Source organism: Nicotiana tabacum, chromosome 7 (assembly GCF_000715075.1).
Source record: "Nicotiana tabacum cultivar K326 chromosome 7, ASM71507v2, whole genome shotgun sequence".
Classification (NCBI taxonomy): Eukaryota; Viridiplantae; Streptophyta; class Magnoliopsida; order Solanales; family Solanaceae; genus Nicotiana; species Nicotiana tabacum.
In genome coordinates this window covers 148,587,202-148,605,446 of record NC_134086.1, presented here as the reverse complement: position 1 = coordinate 148,605,446, position 18,245 = coordinate 148,587,202, and positions in this window count along the sequence as shown.

Here is an 18,245-nt window from a genome sequence, read left to right as displayed (position 1 = left end):
CTAGGGGTGGAGGTCAGTCAGCCAAGGGTCGCCCTAGAGTGGGAGGTCGATCAGGGGGCGGTCAGGCCCGTTTCTATGCACTCCCAAGCAGACCCGATGTTATTGCTTCAGATGTTGTCATTACAGGTATTATTTCAGTCTGCCACAATGATGCCTTTATATTATTTGATCCTGGTTCCACCTTTTCTTATGTTTCATCATACTTTGCTCGTTATTTGGGTACGCACCGTGAGTTTCTTTCTTCACATGTTCATGCATCTACCCCGGTGGGGTATACTGTCATTGTAGACCGTGTGTACCGGTCGTGTGTGGTGACTATTGGGGGTCTAGAGACCCAAGTAGATTTATTGCTATTGTATGGTGGATTTCAATGTCATTTTGGACATGGATTGACTATCTCCGTGTCATGCTATTCTGGACTGTCATGCCAAGATAGTCACATTGGCTATATCAGGCGTGCCATGGATCGAGTGGCGAGGTGTGACTGATAATGTTCCCAGTAGAGTGATCTCATTCTTGAAAGCCCAGCGTATGGTTGGGAAGGGTTGTCTTTCGTATCTAGAATTTGTGAGGTATGTCAGTGTTGAGACTCTCAGTGTTGATTCTGTTTCAGTTGTGAGGGATTTTCTCGACGTCTTTCCTGTAGACCTGCCGAGCATGCCACCAGACAGGGATATTGATTTTGGTATTGACTTGATGCTGGGCACTCAGCCCATTTCTATTCCGATGTATCATATGGCACTAGTGGAGTTGAAGAAATTAAAAGAACAGCTTCAGGAGCTCCTTGATAAAGGGTTCATTCGGCCTAGTGTGTCACCTTAGGGTGCGCCGGTTCTATTTGTGAAGAAAAAGGATGGCACAATGAGAATGTTCATTGATTATAGGCAATTGAACAAGGTAAAAATTAAGAACAAGTATCTTTTGCCTCGCATTGATGATTTATTCAACTAGCTTCAGTGAGCGAGAGTGTTCTCCAAGATTGATCTTCGTTCGAGTTATCACCAGTTAAAGATCAGGGATTCAGATATTCTTAAGACAGCTTTCAGGACCCGCTATGGTCATTATGAGTTCTTGGTGATGTCTTTTGGGTTGACCAATGCCCCAGCAACATTCATGCATTTGATGAACAACGTGTTCCGACCTTATCTCGATTTGTTTGTCATAGTCTTCATTGATGATATTTTGGTGTATCCGTGTAGTCAGGAGGAGCACGTATAGCAATTGAGAGTTGTGTTGCAGAGATTGAGGGAGGAGAAGCTTTATGCAAAATTCTTCAAGTGTGAGTTTTGGCTCAGTTCAGTGGCTTTCTTGGGGCACGTGGTGTCTAGCGAGGGTATTCAGGTTGATTCGAAGAAGATAGAGGCGGTTCGGAGTTGGCCCAGACCGTCCTCAGTCATAAAGATTCGCAGCTTTCTTAGTTTGGCGGGTTATTATTGCCGGTTTGTTCAGGAATTCTCATCTATCGCATCTCCCTTGACCAAGTTGACTCAGAAGGGTGCTTCATTTGTATGGTCATACGAGTGTGAGGAGAGCTTTCAGAAGCTCAAGACAGCTTTGACCACAGCTCCAGTGTTGGTCTTGCCATCAACTTCAAGTTCATATACCATGTATTGTGATGCTTCGAGAGTTGGGATTGGTTGTGTGTTGATGCGGGAGGGTAGAGTTATTGCTTATACTTCTCGTCAGTTGAAGCCCCATAAGAAGAACTACCTCATTCATGATTTGGAGTTGGCCGCCATAGTGCACGCATTGAAGATTTGGAGGCATTACTTGTATGACATATCTTGTGAGGTGTTCACTGATCGTTGCAGTCTTCAGCATTTGTTCAAGCAAAAGGATCTTAATTTGAGGCAGCAGAGATGGTTGGAGTTGCTTAAGGATTAGGATATCACTATATTGTACCTTCCGGGAAAGGCCAATGTGGTGGCCGATGCTTTGAGCCGAAAAGCAGTGAGTATGGGGAGTTTGGCATATATTCCAGTTGGGGAGAAACCTCTTGCAGTTGATGTTCAGGCCTTGGCCAATTGGTTCGTGAGATTGGATATTTTGAAGCCCAGTCGGGTATTGGCTTGTGTGGTTTCTCAGTCTTCTTTAGCGCATCAGAGAGCGCCAATATGATGATCCACATTTGCTTGTCCTTAGGGACAGTTCAGCATGATGATGCTAGAGATATGACCATTGGTGATGATGGGTTGTTGAGGATGCAGGGCCGGATTTGTTTGCCCAATGTGGATGGGCTTTGGGAGTTGATTATGGAGGAGGCTCATAGCTCGCGGTATTCCATTCATTCGGGTGCTGCGAAGATGTATCAGGATTTGAGGCAGCACTATTGTTGGAGAAGAATGAAGAAATATATTGTGGGATTTGTAGCTCGGTGTCTCAATTATTAGTAGGTGAAATATGAGCATCAGAGATCGGGTGGTTTTCTTCAGCAGATGGTTATTCCTGAGTGAAAGTGGAAGAGGATCACTATGGACTTTGTTGTTGGACTTCCACGGACTTTGAAGAAGTTCGATGCTATTTGGGTGATTGTGGATCGTCTGACCAAGTCCGTGCACTTCATTCCTATGTGTACTACCTATTCTTCAGAGCGGCTGACAGGGATATATATCCGAGAGATTGTTCGCTTGCATGGTGTTTCAGTTTCCATCATTTTAGATAGAGGTACTCAGTTTACTTTGCAGTTTTAGAGGGCCGTATAGAGAGAGTTGGGTACTTAGGTGGAGTTGAGCACAACTTTTCATCCTCAGACAGACAGGTAGTCCGAGCGCACTATTCAGATATTGGAGGACATGTTGCATGATCATGTCATTGACTTCGTAGGGTCATGGGATGAGTTTCTACCGCTTGCAGAGTTTGCTTATAATAACAGCTACCAGTCGAGTATTCAGATGGCTCTATATGAGGCTTTATATAGGAGGCGGTGTAGATCTCCAGTTGGTTGGTGCGAGCCTGGTGAGGCTAGGCTATTGGGGACTGATTTGGTGCAGGATGCTTTGGAGAAGGTGAAGGTGATTCAGGAGAGGCTTCGTACAGCGCAGTCGAGGCAAAAGAGTTATGCTGATAGGAAGGTTCGAGATGTGTCCTACATGGTTGGCGAGAAGGTTCTACTGAAGGTTTCGCCCATGAAGGATGTTATGAGATTTGGGAAGAAAGGGAAATTGAGTCCGCGGTTCATTGGGCCTTTTGAGGTGCTTCGAAGGATTGGGGAGGTGGCTTATGAGCTTGCTTTTCCCTCGAGCTTGTCGAGTGTGTATCCAGTATTTCATGTTTCTATGCTCCGAAAGTATATTGGGGATCCGTCTCATGTTCTGGATTTCAGCACGGTTCAGTTGGATGATTATTTGACTTATGATGTGGAGCCAGTAGCTATTTTGTGTCGACAGGTTCGAAAGTTGATGTCAAAGGATATAGCTTCAGTGAAAGTGCAGTGGAGAGGTCGGCCCATGGAGGAGGCTACCTAGGAGACTGAGCGGGAGATGCGGAGCAGATATCCTTACCTGTTTGAGGCTTTAGGTATGTTTCTTGATTCGTTCGCGGATGAACGTTTGTTCAAGTTGGGGAGGATGTGATGACCCGGCCAGTCGTCTTATGAATTACCGCTCTGTTTTCCCCATTTCTTGATTCGGTCAAAGCTATTTTTAGTAATACTTGGGTTACTGATAATCAAGAAAAAGTATATTTTTGTAGTAATGAAGAAAAATATGAAATAACACAGTAATCAAGCAAAATTAAATAATTGTATTCAAGTAGTAATGAGAACGTGTCCATACAAATAACATTTCCATCCCTTATATAGTTATCTCTAAGTACAACATTTTCCCCTTTTATGATCAAGTCATTATGGGCATTTAATGACATTAATGAAACGTTATAATTGGTAATCGTAACTGTTTTGTGAAGATTGTGTAACGTTTATACTCATTCATGCTCATTAATTGAAGACCAATGAACCTGTCCTTTTTACTGTCTTGGTTCATTCCAACGGCGCCTCTTTAAATTACTAAAGAGACTCGAGCAACCATTTCTTTCTCGTCTCTTAGATGTTTTACTCGTACATATTGAGACTCACATTTCCTTAAGCACTATTCTCCAGCTGGAAATTTTTTAATGATTCATGTGTCTTGCTACGTCAACCACATAATTAATTCCACGTGTAATATTTATTTTCTCCAATACAATTGTTATAAAACAATAAAAGAAGAGTAAAAGTATTACAGAGAAAAGTAGGAAGAGTGAATTCCTATTGAGTTGGGATGAATTACAATGGAATAGAACCCCTCTATTTATAGGGAAAGAGTGACTTAGCCACCAAGTAAAATTCCTACAATCTCTCTAAAATATAGACATTCATCTTAAATAAAACTTTATTTATAACACTCCCCCTTGAATGTCTATTCAACAGATAATATGCATCATTGAAACCTTAAGTAAAATAAGACTAAGAGGGAAAATAATTCTAGTAAAGGAAAAAGAGTACACATATCTAACAATAAGCCTTTTGGTTGCCTCGTTAAAAACCTTGCAAGGAAAACCCAGTGGGACAAAACCTTGTAAGGGAAAAGAGCACAACGCGTATTAACTCCCCCTGATGAGGGCATCAATTCACATCCTTGAGCTTTCGTATTCCAATATTGTGCGCCATCTTCAAAAGATCATTGGTAGAGATTTGATAAACAAATCATCGATATTAACTTGAATGAATATATTGAACTTTGAAATCATCATTCTTGATACATATGTAATGTCTTCATATAATGTCATGGAATAGCCTTTTCAATATCTCCATAAAGGTATTTTTGCTATCACGTTATCATGCTTATAGTTATAGCAAGATACATATGTGTACAAATTGCACTTAGGATGTAGTACTTCAGGACCAAAAATTATATATGCTTTAAGCAATTTAAATCCTTCAGGGATTGTCGTATAAGTTGTCATATAAGCCATATAAATAGTCTTTAGATGCATATTAAGTTTTATGTCATGCTAGACATATAAGATAGATAAAGGTGATTGCACCCGCCATTGACTTTATGCTTTCAAGTGTTTGAACTACATGTCCAAAACTATATGTCCTTCATATGAAACCAATTCTATTCGAATTGTGTCTCTTCCATTTGGCCAATATTTTTGTGTCTGTATTCGACAGACTTGAAGTCCTTATCTATACTTAGCTCTATGATAGATGTCGTCGACAAACATTTTATATCGATTCCAACATTTTTTATAAAGATATAACATAGAGATCTCTTCTTTCATATTTTCAGGTACCTGAATCTCTCTTGAGATTTTATGAAGTGTTATGTCATGTGATCTTCTAGATCACTTACCTCCTTATTATGATCATTTTGATCATTTTCTCATCTTTTTTATCAAGAATTTTAATTGAAACCGACTTGTCTATACACTTTAAGCGTACCACAGACTTTGTCCTTCTAGGACTTATTCTAATAGGAGCATTTGCATTGAGAATATAGTTACTTTCTTTAGGTCAACCAATGCGTCTAGCATGCTTTGCAATATATTGCAGATGAAATAAATTTTTATGAACTTCAAGTTCATATTATCTTATTCAAGGATCTAGATGTATAAATGATAATTCATTCAATGTAACTTTTTCTCAACTGTTTATCTTGTCTTCCCCTCATGTTAGAAAAACTAACTTGGTTCCTCAACTTTGGAAAAACATCTTTGTGAATTATGGCATTAATAAAAATATACACCGCACATCAATAATAACAAGATGAAATTATTTGGTTCCTGACCCTGAACCACTTGTAAGGGGAGAAAATAATATACTTTCGTATATAACGTACATCAAACTGATATATATAACTTTTTTCTCATAAATAATAGTTTAACTAATAAGTGGAGGCACTCAATAAATTATTTTTCTAAACCAACTGTGATGTAGACCAACTTATCAAGATGAACTGTCTTGAATAAAAAATATGAAAATTATGCTCGAAATTAAATTATAGAGTAAGTCACCTCGCAAACATCAAGTTGCGGGTTAATAATAATCGCACATGTAACCATCTCATAGATGCATCTTATGTGGTATACATAGCAGGTGAGTGGGACCATATTCACCTTTGATATTTTCAACATTCATCGGATTCAATCCCAATTTTAGTTGTTCTATTAATTAATGAGAACAAGCAATATAAGAGAATCCCTAAAGAACTTTCTAGTTCTTTAATATTTACCCATGTGAATTCTCTTTTATTTTTGCGCATCATACTTAAATTGATATGGCTAAACTAGTTATACCAACTGGATAAATTATCAATATTGATAAACTCCAAGTTTACGTCATGACGTGTGCAATTATCTATAAAATCCAAGTTTATTTTGATATGAGTTTTTATATCAATAAACTTCTACTTTATTGTGCCATTCTTTTGTTTGTGTAGTACAAACTGGAGAATAAAACGGGTAGCTTTTCATATACATATCACCCACTACAAGTTGTAATAATAGAAGATATTAAATTTTTCCTTTATTTATAGTCTCAATATAATCAACCGCTTTCGCATATAATTTAGAAACTAAATAAGTTTCTTTGAGACTTACTACAACACAATAAATTGACATGATAATCAATTGTATTCCTCCAAAATAGTAATAGTTGGCTCTTCCAGAGCTCTTAATTAATTTGGTACTACCACATATTCATCAACATCCATATGGTGAATATCTCTTTTAAAGAGAAAGTTATACCATTATGATCATGATCAAAATTATATGCAAGATTTGTTTCTTCCATTACTGTTATCCTTTAATAATTACATTAGCAAAATATTTTGGCGTACAATGGGTAGTTTCCAATGACCATTCAAGTCATAATAATGACATTATTTTCTTATATCGTTTCAAACCTCCTTCTAGAGGTGAGTATGGTAGATTCATTACCACTAGCACATTCATATTCTTCCAAGAATGAATATGTATTCATAAATCATATGTTGTCACATTCACATCATGAATGGACCATAATCATCTATATGTGATTTACAAAATCTCATGTCAAATCAATGACAAATATTCCTTTCATAGAGTGAAAGATTATTTTGAGAATCCTTATTATTCTCATTACCATAATGATGACGATTATAATTTCATCTATCGCCACGTCCACATCCATTAATACATTCATTGTAATAATTTTGTCTTCTTTTAGACTTCTCACATAGTGCTATCACATTCTCTTAACGGAACAAGAATGAAGCAAATTCAACGAGACAAGTTTCTAATTCTTTGCCCATAATCATACATGAATTTGATCATGGAAAGGCATAGAAACTTTACCACTTTGGGTGGTTATAATTTCTTTCAAACTCCATTAGAGTTACTGTGATGACCCGAAAGGTTATCTTATGTTTTAGAACTCAATTCTGCGCTTTTAAGCCTTAAAAATCTCATTTTTACCCTCCTCGATTTTGCGTTCACAGTCCGGATGTGTCTCCGAAAAGCTTTTATGTTAAAAGTTGTTAAAAATAAGAAATTTTGCATAAAAACTTCATTTGAGTTGACTTCAATCAATATTTTTGGTAAATAGACCCGGATTCATATTTTGACAGTCCCGGTGTATCTGTATCGAGATTTGGGACTTGGGCGGATGCCCAGAGTCGAAATCGGGAGTCCCTAGCATGAGATATCGGACTTTGTCAAAATTTGATAGTTAAAGGCTTAATGAAACGAAAATGTTTGACCAAGGTTTGACTTTTTAGATATCGGGTCCGTATTTTAGTTTTGGAACCTGGTATAGGTCCAATACCATATTTATGACTTGTCTGTGAAAATTAGTGAGAAACAGAATTGGTTTGATGTGATTCGGACGTCCGTTGAGAAATTAGAAGTTTTAAAGTTTTCTCGAAAATTCCATTTGATTTGGTACTAAATTCATAGTTCTAGGTGTTATTTTAGCGATTTGATCGCGCGAACAAGTTCGTATAATATTTCAAAACTTGTGTGCATTTTTGGTTTGGATCCCCGAGGGCTCCGGTGAGTTTCAGATAGGCTACAGAGTGAAAATAGGACTTAGTACACTGCTGGTGCATCAGATTTTTGTTGCAGGCCTAAGACCTCACAAATACAAGGTCAAGCATCACATTTGCGACCACTGTTCACTCATTGCATTCTCTTCGCAGGGAAGGCCAGCATTCACATTTGCGAATGGTACTTCGCATTTGCGAACTGGGACGGGGGAAGGCAGTGATTGCATTTGCGATCATATGGTCACATTTGCGGAAAAGGTCAGGCTCGTATTTGCGAGATTTTCTTCGCATTTGCGATGCAAGCAGTAATGGGGAGACCATCGCATTTGCGGGGTTCACATTTGTGAACCACAGGTCGCAAATGTGAAACCTTCAACTGATCAAAATGACTTTTGGACGGGATTTTTTTCTCATTCTTCAAATTTTCAAAATCTAAAACACAAGAGTCGATTTTCTAGAGAACCTGTCTTCCCCAAATCATAGGAAAGTGATTATAAACTAGTTTCTTTCAATCTTTCACTACATTTTACAAGATTTTAACCTAGAATCTAAGGTTTTCATGGTGGAATTGGGGAGTTAGACCTCAAATTGAGGTCGGATTCCAACACTAATTATATATTTGGGCTCGGGGATGAATGGGTAATCAGATTTTTGTCCGAATTTTGGGTTTGGACCAAGCGATCTCGGGTGTTGACTTTTGTTGTCATTTTCAGAAATAGCCTAAATTAAATCCTTTGCTATCGTGGGTAGTTCCTAAGGCTTAAATTGAATCGTTTGGTTGGTAATTTACTAGATTCTATTGGTCGGGAGGCTTGTGTGAAGGGAAAAGTGGTGGTTGAGCTCTGAGTTTGGCCGTTGAAACGAAGTAAAATCGTGGTTAACCTCAGCTTAAGGGATTAGGTCTTATTTGGCTATTTGCTACGTGTTTGAATGTTAGATACAATGTATAGGTGAGGTGACGAGTACCTATGCGTTGTTGTCGAGTTATAGCATGCGAGTGGATCCTATTCTTGTGATTATTGCTTTCTTTGATAATATTATCCTTGTTTAGACTAGCTATTTATTATGTTGAGCACTCCTATCATGTTTACGGACCTTGGTATTGATTGAGTATTGACTCAAAGATGAGGTTGATATTGTGCAATCAAATGTTTAAATAAGATTTTTTATTGTTATTTCTATCTCCCTATTATTATTGTTCCTTATTTTGGTGAGGGAGAGTGTAAAAGCACGAAGGGTGATGTTGTGCCATATTTTGTGAGTGATAATGCATAAAGGGTGATGACATGTCATATTGTGAGTGTTAATGCACGAAGGGTGATGTTGTGCCATATTATGAGAGGGTTAATGCACGAAGGGTGATGTCGTGCAGTTTCCTTTACCACTTTTACTTGTTTTATCACTTTAAGGCATATCGATTGATCAAGTCTTTACCAGTGCTTTGATTCTTTACCTTGTGATCCCCTCAGCATGTCCCCCTCCCAATATGGCTTGTCTTGTTCTTCCTTTACTGTTGTTATTGGTATATACAATGTTATACTACACAGGTTGTTTGAGGGTGTCTTGTCTTAGCCTTGTCACTACTTCACCGAGGTTAGGTTCGACAGTTACCAGTACATGGGGTTGGTTGTACTGATACTAGACTCTGCACTTCTTGTGCAAATTTTGGTGTCGGTCTGAGCTGATCTTGAGTCTAGTTGCTGACTTCATTTCACAAGAGACCCAAGGAAGATCTGTTGGCATCCGCAGACTATGGAGTCCCCTTCTAGCTGTTTTAATTTATTGTTTCTTTTAATTTGAATACATTTGTACTTTCTTTCAGTCAGTTACTTGTAGTTAATCTTAGAAGTTTGTAAATTGTGACATCAGGTTCTGGGTAGTTCTATATAAATATTAAGGTTGTTATAGATTTCCACACTTTTATAACTTGTTATGGCTTATTTGTTGTTAATCACTGAAAGATTTAAGAATTTGGCTTAATAATCTCTAATGATGGGTAGCCTAGCAAGTAAAATGTTAGGCGTCATCACGGTCCCGACGGTGGAAATTTCGGGTCGTGACAAGTTGGTATTAGAGCAATAGGTTGCCTAGATCTTACAATTCACGAACAGGCTTAGTAGAGTCTGGGGGATCGGTACGGAGACGTCTATACTTATCTCTCAGAGGCTACAAAGTTTTAAGAACAATGTCACTTCTATTCTTCTATGTCATGCGATTTTGTTCTCTCAGTGCTAATCAAACTCTTCTACTCTTGTTCTTTTACAAATGGTGAGAACACGTACCGTATCTTCAGCTGAGTAGCAGCCAGAGCCCCCAGTAGCAGCTCCTAAGGAGGGCAGATGACGAGGCTGAAGCCGTGCCAAAGGTCGAGGTAGGGGCAGGGCTCAATCCAGAGCTGGAGCGGAAGCACAAATGTCAGAGCCTCAGGTGGAGTTTGATGAGAAGGCTCCAGCCCAGACCGTTCCAGCAGGACCAGCTCAGGTCCCAGAGGGGTTCATCGCCACCCCAATATTACATGATGCTTTGGTCAGTTTGGTGGGCCTGATGGAGAGTGTAGCCTAGACCGACATTTTTCCCATGGCACCAACCGTCTCTCAGGCTGGAGGAGGAGTGATACTCCTGCTACTCACACCCCGGAGCAGGTGGCTCCCCGTATCAGACTCCAGCAGCTCAGCCAGTTGGAGTAGTCCAGCCAGCTACTGCAGCACAGGCCGGTAATGGTCATGCTATAACCCCCGAGGGTTTATTGATAATTTACAAGTTCACCAAGCTCTTTCCAGTTCACTACAGTGGTGCACCTTCTGAGGATGCCCAGGATTATCTTGATTGCTTCCATGAGGTGCTACGGAACATGGGGATAGTGAAGACCAACAGGGTCGACTTTGCTGTGTTTCGTATGACTGGTTCCGCCAAAAGATGGTGGAATGACTTTGTACTGACCAGACCAGCTGGGACACCTACTTTTACTTGGGATCAGTTCTCTCATATATTTCTTGAAAAGTTCCTTCCTGTCACCCTGTGAGAGGACTATCGCAAGCAGTTCAAGCATCTCTAGCAGGGCAGTATGACAGTCACTCAGTATGAGACCCGCTTTGTGGATTTGGCCCGCCATGTTATTCTTCTACTTCCTACCGAGAGAGAGGGGGTGAGGAGGTTTATTGAGGGACTTGCTCAGCCTATTAGATTGCAGATGGCTAAGGAGACTGGTAGTGAGATTTCTTTTCAGACAGCTGGCAATGTTGCCAGGCGAGTCGAGATGGTTTTAGCTCAGGGGAGTGGTCAGGTGTTTGTTAAGAGGCCACGTCACTCTGGTGGATTTAGTGGAGGCTCATCTGGAGGCCGAGGTACTTTTGGCAGAGTCCATCCTCCCAGGCCATTTCATTCAGCACTCCAAGCTTCTCACGGTGCATTTGGTGGTCGTGTCCCTCATATGCCTTATTCTGATCAGCTAGCCTACAGTGCACCACCAGCTCCTATTAGTGCACCTCCACTCCAGAGTTTTCAGGGTGGTTACTAGGGCCGATAGGGTCTGTTTTAGGGACATCAGTCACAGCAGTCAAGGTCTTGTTATACTTTTGGTGATTTGAGGCATATTGCTAATTTTGCCCTCGTGCCTCGAGCAGTTCTCAGCATCAGGGTTCTCGCACCATGGTCACGGCACCGGGTGCTTCACCGCCTGCTCAGCCAGCTAGAGTTAGGGGTCAAGCAGCCAGAGGTGGTGGTTAGGCCATTAGAGGTGGAGGCCAGCCAGCTATGGCCCATCCTAGAGATGCAATCCAGAGTGGTGGGGCCCAGCCCCGATGTTATGCTTTTTTAGCCAGGCCTGAGGTTGAGTCTTCTGACGCCATCATCACAGGTACGATTTCAGTTTGCAGTAGAGATGCTTCAATTCTATTTGATTCGGGTTCTACTTATTCGTATGTGTCCTCCTATTTTGCTTCATATTTGGTTGTGCCCCATGATTCTTTGAGTACCCTATGTGTCCACACCTGTGGGAGATGCTATTGTAGTAGACCACATTTATCGTTCGTCTGTGGTTACCATTGGGAGTATTGAGGCTAGTGTGGACCTTTTGCTTCTTGACATGGTAGACTTTGATGTTATATTGGGTATGGATTGTATGTCACCTTATCACGCTATATTGGATTGTCACACCAAGACGGTGACCTTAACTTTGCCGGGGTTGCCTCAATTAGAGTGGAGAGGGACTCCAAGTCATTCTACCAGCAGGGTTATCTCTTATATGAAGGCTCGGCGTATGGTCGAGAAGAGGCATCTAGCTTATTGGCTTATGTCCGCGATTCTAGTGCGGAGGTTCTTTCCATGGATTCTGTACTAGTTGTTCGGGAGTTTTCAGAGGTATTTCCTGCAGACCTCTGGAAGTTCCATTCCGCCATGTCATGACCCCGGTTCTCCCTCCATGAACCATCATGACGGCACCTAGTCCTCTACGACTAGGTAAGCCTAAATTGCGGAAGATAAACCAAAGTGCGGAATAAAAACAAATTAAAACAAAATGAAGAGTGATAAAACAATGTTTAAAAGTGCCACTCGGCATACACAATATTTAACTCTAAAACCAATACAAACTTCCAAGACCCGGAAACCCATAAATCACAAGCTAAGGATCATTACACAGTACTCTAACTCCAGAATGTCTAACAAGAACAAAAATACAGAAGGCCTAATACTTAAAAGCGGGAATAGAAAGGGACTCCTCAGTCTGCGGACGCGGAAGATATACATCGAAGTCGCTGGAGCAGTCGCCTCGCCTCAAGGGTGATAGGGCTGAGTCGCAGTACCTGGATCTGCACATGAAAAACAAGGAATTCAATAATAGAAATAGAGGCTAAAACAATCACAAGGATATAACCGGGGATCTCTCAGTATCCCAAGGATCTCTTAGTACCCTCAATATATGCTAGGGATCTCTTGGTATCCCGAGGATCTCTCGATATCCTCAATATGTGCTAGGGATCTCTTGGTATCCCGAGGATCTCTTGGTATCCTCAATATACGTGTCGGGGATCTCTCGGTATCCCGCACCTCAGTTCAAATCATAAAATACGTACAAGGGATCTCTCGGGATGCCGTTCCGTAGTTCCAAAATAAAACATATAGCAACAACACAAGAATACTCAATTAAGCTCAATTTCGTATCAAGTAAACAGGTAATTCTAATCTAACATGCTTCACATAATTCAATTAAGGCAGTTTAAGCAAATAAACAGTTAAGTCAATTAGATATGCTTTTTTTAAGCTAACAGCAGGTTTAAATTGCAAGTAAAATGAAACAGGAAAAGGAACACAATTGAAATTTCTTAAAGAAGACCGGATTTTCAACAATTATCTCAAGTACGCACTCGTCACCTCGCGTACAAGGCATTTCAAATATCAAAGATACCGAATCCTAAGGGGGAGGTCCCCCACACAAGGTTAGACAAGCCACTTACCTCGAACCGGCTCAAAATCAACCCAAAACCACGCTCTTGCCACGAGTACTCAACTCCAAATGACCCAAATCTATTCAATTCAATTGCATAATGTAAATAACACATCAAGTAACTGATTCTACAAAGAAATTCTAAGCTAATACGCGAAATTAGGTAAAATGACCAAAATGCCCCTCGGGCCCACGTCTCAGAATCGGATAAAATTTATATTTTTAGAATCCTCACACTCTCCCTAGTTCATTCATACCAAAATTATCCAAATCTAAGGTCAAATCCTCAATCAAAAGTCAAATTCTAGGTCTAAGAACTTCCTTCCAACTTTTCCCCAATTTTATCTCCAATCCAAAATTAAATGATGAATTAATTTTTAGATTAATGGATTTCAAGCAAAAAGGAGTTAATAATCATTACCCAATCGATATCTCTGAAAATCCCTCAAAATCTCGCTCAAATCCGAGCACCCAAACTCTAGTTTTTGATAAAAATGGTTAAACCCTCGACTTTGAAATTTTATATCTGCCCAGGTAAATCCTTCTTCGCAAACGCGGAAGGACCCTCATGTTCGCGAAGCACAACTTCGCTTGGCCCAGATTTCTTTCATCGTAAATGTGAATGCGGGACCCCCTTTTACGCGAATGCGAGACCCTCTTTGCGAACGCGTAGGCATACGACCTCTCAGCTTCGCGAACGCGGGACCCTCTTCGCGAACGCGAATCGTTAAGCTTCCACCAGTCCCAGCTGCTCTTCGCGAATGCGAAGAAGGAAACCAGAACTGGAGACCTGCTGCATTTTCTGCAATCCTCTAAGTCCAAAAATGATCCGTTGAGCATCCGAAACATACCCGAAGCCCCCGGGACCTCAACCAAACCTGCCAACCGATCCTAAAACATCATTCAAACTTGTTCCAACATCCGGAACGCTCAAAACAACATCAAAACACCTATTTTTCATCGGATTCAAGCCTAAGAATTCCAAAAACTCTAAAAATACGCTTTTGATCAATAAGTCTATCAAACCTCGTCTGAATGACCTGAAATTTTGTACACACGTCACATTAAACACTACGGAGCTACTCCAACTTCCGGAATTCCATTCCGACCCTCGGATCAAAATCTCACTATCGAACCGGAAACTTCAAAAATTCAACTTTCGGCATTTCAAGCCTAATTGAGCTACGGACCTCCAAAACACAATCCGAACACGCCCTAAGCCTGAAATCACCCAACGGAGCTAACGGAACCATCAGATTTCTATTCTGAGGCTGTCTTCACATTGTTCCGACTACGGCCAACTTTCCAACACTTAAGCTCTCATTTAGGGACTAAGTGTCCCAAAACTCTCTGAAACTCAAAACTGAACATCCCGGCAAATCAAAATAGCAGAAATAAACTTGGGAAAAGCAGTTAATAGGGGATCAGGGCATAAATTCTTAAGACGAGCGGCCGGGTCGTCACATCCTCCTACACTTAAACATTCGTTCGTCCTCGAACGAGCATAGAGACATACCTGAAGTAGTGAAAAGATGAGGGTAACGGCTGCGCATATCCTGCTTGGTCACCCAGGTCGCATCCTCGACCGGCTGACCCCGCCATTGAACCATTAGGGATCTACACCGCCTACCATATAAAGCCTCATACCGTGCTATTTGAATGCTGGACTGATAGTTGTTGTTTTAAGAAAACTCCATTAATGGCAAGAACTGATCCCAGACCCTCCAAACTCAATCACACACTCACGGAGCATATCCTTGAGAATCTAAATAGTGCGCTCGGACTGTCGTCCGTCCGAGGGTGAAATGATTTACTCAACTCTACTCGAGTACCCAACTCATGCTGAACGGACCTCCAGAACCGTGATGTGAACTGAGTACCTCTATCTGAAATGATGGACACTAAAATACCATGCAGGAGAACAATCTCCCGGATATATATCTCCGCCAACCGCTCCGAAAAATATGTAGTACACACAGGAATGAAATGAGCGAACTTGGTCCGCCGATCCACAATCACCCAAATAGCATCAAACTTTCTCAAAGTCCGTGGGAGCCCAACTACAAAGTCCATGGTGATCCGCTCCCACTTACACTCCGGAATATCTATCTGCTGAAGTAACCCACCCGGTCTCTGGTGCTCATACTTCACGCTGACAGTTGAGGCACCAAGCTACAAATCCAACTATATCTTTCTTCATCCGTCTCCATCAGTAGTGCTGCCTCAAATCCTGATACATCTTCGCAGCACCCGGATGAATGGAATACCGTGAGCTATGGGCCTCCTCTAGGATCAACTCTCGAAGCCCATCAACATTGGGTACACAAATTCAACCTTGCATCCTCAATACCCCATCATCACCAATAGTTACATCTCTGGCATCACCGTGCTGAACCTTGTCCTTGAGGACAAGCAAATGAGGTTCATCATATTGCCGCTCCCTAATACGATCAAATAAGGAAGACCGAGAAACCACACAAGCTAGAACTCGACTGGGCTCCGAAATATCCAACCTCACAAACTGGTTGGCTAAGGCCTGAACTTCCATCGCCATAGGCCTCTCCGATGCTGGTAAATAAGCCAAACTCCCCAAACTCTCTGCCCGACGACTAAAAGCATCGGCCACCATATTGGCCTTGCCCGGGTGATGCAAAATAGTGATGTCATAGTCCTTCAGCAACTCTAACTACCTCCTCTGGCGCAAATTTAGATCCTTTTGCTTGAAGAAGTGTTGCAAGCTCTGATGGTCAGTATAAATCTCCCAAGGCACACTGTATAAATAATGGTGCCAGATCTTCAGGGCGTGAACAATTGCAGCTAATTCAAGGTCGTGGACCGGATAGTTCTTCTCATGTACCTTCAATTGTCTGGATGCGTAGGCAATCGCCCTACCGTCCTGCATCAACACCGCTCCAAGGCCAATCCTCGAGGCATCACAATAAACCATATAAGACCCCGAATCTGTAGGCAGAATCAAAATTGAGGCTATAGTCAAAGCTGTCTTGAGCTTCTGAAAGCTCACCTCACACTCCTCCATCCACTGAAATGGAGCACCCTTCTGGGTTAACCTGGTCATAGGGGCTGCAATCGATGAAAACCCCTCCACAAAATGACTGTAGTAGCCTGCCAAGCCAAGGAAACTGTGGATCTCGATAGCTGAGGATGGTCTGGGCCAACTCTGCACGGCCTCTATCGTCTTTGGATCTACCTGAATACCCTCACTCGATACCACGTGGCCTAATAATTCCACTGAATCCAACCAAAACTCACATTTCGAGAACTTAGCATATAACTTCGTCTTTCTCAAAGTCTGAAGCACAGTCCTCAGGTGTTGCTTATGATTTTCCTGACTCCGGGAATACACCATAATATAATCAATAAAGACAATGACGAACGAGACAAGATACGGCCAGAACACACTGTGCATCAAATGCATAAAGGTTGTTGGGGCATTGGTCAACCCAAATGACATAACAAGGAACTCGTAATGACCATACCGAGTCCTGAAAGTAGTCTTCGGGATATCTGGCTCCCGAATCTTCAACTGATGGTAACCTGAGCGCAAGTCAATCTTAGAAAATACCAGTGCGCCCTGAAGTTGGTCAAACAGATCATCAATACGAGGCAAATGATAACGGTTCTTCACTGTAACCTTGTTCAACTGGCGATAATCGATACACATACGCATAAAACCATTGTTTTTCTTCACAAACAAGACATGAGCACCCCAAGGTGATACACTTGGCCGAATAAAACCTTTATCAAGCAATTCCTGTAACTGATCCTTCAACTCCTTCAACTCAGGAGGAGCCATACGACCGGAGGAATAGAAATGGGCTAAGTGCCCGGCAATAGATCAATGCCAAAATTGATATCTCTATCAGGTGGCATGCCTCGAAGATCAGCTGGAAACACATCGGGAAAATCCCGTACTACTGGGACTAAATCAACTGAAGGGGTATCAATACTGACATCTCTCACATAAGCTAAATATGCATCACACCCCTTCTCAACCATATGCTGAGCTTTAAGAAAAGAAATAACTTTACTAGGAGTGTGATCTAAAGTACCCCTCCACTCAACACGCGGTACACCTTGCATAGCCAGCGTCACGGTTTTGGCGTGACAATCAAGAATAACATAATGGGGCGACAACTAGTCCATGCCTAAGATAATATCAAAGTCAACCATGTTGAGTAACAATAAATCGACTCTGGTCTCAAAACCACTAAGAGCAACCAAACACGACCAATAAACGCGGTCTACAACAAGAGAATCTCCCACAGGAGTAGAAACATAAATAGGGGAACCCAAAGAATCCTAAGATACACCCAAAAATAAGAAGACACATAAGAGTAAGTGGAGTCTGGATCGAATAGAACCGATACATCTCTATGACAAACCAGTAAAATACCTATAATGACAGAATCGGAGGCAACAACCTCGGTACGGGCAGGAAGGGCATAATATCTGGCCTGGCCTCCCACTAGGGCAACCTCTACCTCTCTGACCTCCACCTCTGGCTGGCTGAGCAGGTGGGGTAGCAACTGGAGCTGTAACCATAGCCTGAGAACTCTGCGGGGCACGCTGTGGCTGAGAAGTCTGTGGAGGTGCACTCTTCCCAAGTCTAGGGCAATCCCTTACCATATGGCGTGTGTCACCACACTCAAAACAAGCTCTGGGAGGACGTGGTAGCTATGACTAGCTCGGGCCAGGTCTGCTGGACTGACCTCTGAAAGCACCCCACACAGGAGGCACACTAGATACCGGAGGTGCATAATAAGGCTCCTGAGGTCTAG